We start from the raw sequence: 4,397 nt of genomic DNA on the forward strand, positions 1-4,397 counted from the left end.
GTATAGGAAGGGAAGCAGAGCCAGGAGCAGAGGGCACCAGCAAGGCAGGCAGGGCAGGGACCCACCCATGGGAGGTGCCATCCCACAGTGCCTGGACAGGAGGAGCAGAGCAGGCTGGGAGATGGTAACTGGGGCCAGGCACAGTCCAATAACAGCAAGACAGGACTGGAGCGCTGAAATCAGCCCTACTTTGTGGTGGGAGGCTGGACAGGAGACCTCCAGAGGCCCCCTTCCACTGAAACTCCTCTGTGACTCCATGAACTCGTTCTTCAGCCCCTGCTTCAGAAGCACTGCAGGCTAACTCTGCATGGGAAGCCCATGAATGTCCCCATGCTCCTACCCTCAAAAGGGCATCCACTCCAGACCTGAAGCCTGGCCAGTGCCTTGGCCGTGCAGCCRAGGGCAGGGCTCTTCACCCCAATTTCCCTTCCTCTCACCCTGCTCCTGGCACTGGTGCTGCTGTGCCCATGTTAAAACCTCCCGGCACCAGGCTGCCCTGGGGCCCAAGATGGCCCCAGCTCCCTCCAGGGCTGCACTGGAGCCTTTCAGGAGTGAGCTAAAGTGGTGCTAGCACTGCCAGGATGGATGGAGAGAAGGCAGCTCTGCTCTGCCATGCTGAGGCAGGGTCTGAGTCTGGGCACAGTGTTTCCCTGGGGACCTCCCAGAGAAGTTGCTCAGGGAGCTCCTCAACTTCCACCCTGGCAGTAGCACCAGCACTCAGGGTGCCAGGCAGGACATGCACAGATGGGAGAAGGAGGAGGAGTTCCACAGGGGGAACATCCTTCATGGCCTAGTGCTTTCCCCAGAAACCTGCATTTGTCCTGCAGGCACATGGCATTTTTCCTCTCCCAGGCCTCTTCCAGCCCAGCTCTGCCCGTCCCTGGCTCTCCTCACATCTCCTGCTCTCTCCACTGCCCATCCAGCAGAGCAGCCCAGGATGAGATGGCCCTACAGCAGTGCCCACTGCAGGGGAGGCTGCAGAGCTCTGGACACTCATACCACAGCCCCAGCCCTCTGAAGGACACAGCAGCTCCTGTGGGGCAGAGAGGGGTGTGAGCCTCTCCATCAGCACCTGGGCTGGGGGTGAGCAGTGGCACAAGAAATGGTGGCTGATGGCTTCATGTCTCCACTGCTCCTATGAGCAGGAGATCCTTAATTCTGGCTGCCTGCAGCCCCTTTGGGCAGCCCCTCTCCCCAGGACAGCACAAGAGTCCTGGCCCTGGAGTTCCTCGGGCAGCTCCAGTGACACAGCAGCTTGCCCTGAACTGAGAGACGTAGCAATGGGTTGTCGTTTATTCCCCACTACAAGCACACGATTGCTCCTTTGCTCTTCTCTTCAGATGTCCCTGCTCCCCAGAGAGCCTTTCCTCAGGTCAATGTGTCTGTGCTGGCCTGGACAGCCACTCCTGCACTGCTCCCCTGGGCTCCCCACAGGGCCTTAGGATTGCAGTGCTGCTCTGCAGTGTGAGCAGGCTATGGGGCCACTGGGTGACTCAGCACTTGCCATGATGGTCAGAGCAGAGCCAGCTGGACCAGCATCACTGCACCTGACAACCTCTCCCTCTGCCCAGGATTTGAGATTGTGGAGGATGGACAGAGCAATGACAGGGCATTTCTCAGAATCACACACAGTCACAGAATGGCTGAGGTTGGACTGGATCTCTGGAGATCATCTAGTCCACCACCCCTGCTCAAGCAGGATCACTTAGAGCATTTTAGACAGGATTGCGTTCAGGCAGATGTTGAATACCTCCAGAGAAGGAGACTCCATAACCTCCCTGGGCTACCTGCTCCAGTGCTCTGTCATGCTCGCAGGAAAGAAGTTCTTTATCTTCAGGTGGAGAATTTCACATTGCTCAGGATATGTTCAGAGGTGTCATTAGGCCCAGACCACTCCCTCTCCTGATAATGAAGAGTCCTGATTTGGTGCCTTCCTTGCTTTGGCCCTTTGGTTTTGGATGATTCCACTTGGTTTTGAGAGTCTCCACTCACTGTCCATCCCAGGCATACATTGCCCCTGAAGATGCCCTCTGCTCTCCAGGTGGCTCCATACTCCCTTCCAGAAGAATGGCCATCTATGACCAACCCTCTAATATATTGCACAAACTCTGACAGAGACCTCTTTGACCACTCACCCTCTCCAGGAACACTGAGTACACATAAGTGACAGCTAAATCCAGCCCTCATTCCCTCACATATCACTCAAATGATTTGATACCTCTTAGTCCACGGAAAACCTAAGCACAACAAWACTACTGCTCCATAGCTTTGCCTTGGCAGAAGGGTATCGAAAATGTATTATTTCTGGTGTGCTGTAAGCAGGAAGAACTCAAATATTTTCCTTTCAAAAGGAGTATAATGAAGAAAAGTAAGACAAAAAGAAATGAACAATTCGTAGCTTGACCAAAAATACCCTGTGAATGATGAGATGATGCACATGGGATGGTTATTGGTGCAGACATTGTACCAGTTGAATCAGTTTTCTCAATGCATTCTGGASCTCCTTGTTCCTCATGCTGTAGATGAGGGGGTTCACTGTTAGAGGCACCATCAGATGGAGAACAGTCACCACTAGATCCAGAGCTGGGGAGGAGAGAGAGGGGGGCTTCAGATATGCAAAGATGACAGTGCTGACAAACAGGGAGACCACAACCGGTGCGGGAGGCACATGGAAAGGGCACTGTGCCGGCCCTGCTCAGAGGGGATCCTCAGCACAGCCCTGAAGATCTGCACATAGGACAGCACAATGAAAACAAAACACCCAAAGACTAAAAGGACACTAACCACACTAAGCCTAACTTCCCTGAGATAGGAGTCTGTGCAGGCGAGCTTGAGGATCTGGGGAATCTCACAGAAGAACTGGTCCACTCTGTTGCCTTGGCAGAGGGGTATGGGAAATGTGTTCCCAGTGTGCAGGAGAGCATAGAGAAAAGCACTGGCCCAGGCAGTTGCTGCCATTTTGACACAAGCTCTGCTGCCCATGACTGTGCTGTAGTGTAGAGGTTTGCAGATAGCAACGTATCAGTCATAGGCCATGACAGTGAGGAGAGAATGCTCTGCTGAAAGCAAGAAGACAACCAGGAAGACCTGGGCAGCACATCCCGAGTAGGAAATGGCCCTGGTGTTCCTCAGGGAATTGGACATGGATTTGGAAACAGTGGTGGAAATGGTGCCAAGGTCAAGGAGGGAGAGGCTGAGGAGGAAGAAATACATGGGAGTGTGCACGTGGTAGTCACAGGCTACGGCTGTGATGATGAGGCCGTTGCCCAGGAGGGCAGCCAGGTAGATGCCCAGGAAGAGCGAGAAGTGTAAGAAAGAGCTGCAGCTCCTGTGTGTCCACGAATGCCTGGAGGAGGAATTCATTCAGAGTGCTGTCATTGGACTTTAGATGCTTTGGGAAAAGGACAACTGTCCAAAGGGGAAAAGACAGTGACCACTTATTGTCTCTGAGAAAAAAAGAATGATCTTTTTTATAGAAATACTACCCGCCTAGCCACCAACCCCACAGTATAGACAAATTTCTTTTCTCCTTCTCAGGAAGATCTTCGTTCAGCCGCTCAGCTTCAGCTCCAGCTCAGTGTGCTGGGAGGAGCACAGGCCTGTCCTGTTTTACACCAGGCAGTAGATGGAGCTGGTTTGTGATCTCTGATTTTCAGAACTAATGTCAAAGAATATCCACCTGTAATGAAAAAGATCTGTTAATATCCTCACACACAGTTCTAAAGAGTTCATGTTGCAGCAGAGAAGTTTAGTGTGTTTTTACAGTTATTTGTTTGCAGATTTTTAGATTCTTCCATCGCATCTGATTAGTGGTCTTTTTAGGGATAGACATTTTCATTCCTGCAAACATGAACATTAGAAGACCAGAGAGGAAAACGTGCTGTCTGCTGCTTAGTGTGGGGTCAGGAGTGCTGTTGAGTCCACCTGCCTTGCTCCCAGCTGCCCTGTGCTCACACTTGTGTTACCCGAAGGATGATTTCACCCATAAGCTACTCTGAAAATAGACGTTGAACTCTGATGCGATCGGGGAGGCTGGTTTAAAAGCACAGATCTAACTCTGCTCTCTTTTGCAGCCTGAGGTGGAGATGTGATGGAGAGAATGGGGTTTTCCTCCTGGCATACATGATCAGACCAAGGACTCTGTGAGCTGAATGCTGATAGTGGAGGAAATTCTCAACACTTCCATTCTGTCCAAGAAAAAGCTGAGTTCACTTCAGCTGCACATATACAAAGGTGCTCAGGAGCATTTTCTGGTGTTAATATCTCCTGAACTTCTAGAAATGGATCTACAGCATTGCTAGGATCCAATGGGAGAGCAGTGTCCTTCTGGAGGGCAGCTTCCAAACCCAGCAGGACACCATAAGGACTCACTCACATGTCCTGAAAAGGAGATCTCC

The 4,397-nt window shown here is 51.8% G+C and overlaps 1 pseudogene; it reads right to left on the reverse strand.

Annotated features, from left to right (window-relative positions):
• Positions 1-2,446: 2,446 nt before the first annotated feature.
• LOC146587006 (olfactory receptor 14A16-like) overlaps positions 2,447-4,397 on the reverse strand; it is an 8,477-nt pseudogene continuing 6,526 nt past the window's right edge.

Source organism: Rhea americana, unplaced genomic scaffold (genome assembly GCF_003343005.1).
Source record: "Rhea americana isolate MKP2758 unplaced genomic scaffold, rheAme1 scaffold_629, whole genome shotgun sequence".
In the NCBI taxonomy this organism is placed as follows: domain Eukaryota; kingdom Metazoa; phylum Chordata; class Aves; order Rheiformes; family Rheidae; genus Rhea; species Rhea americana.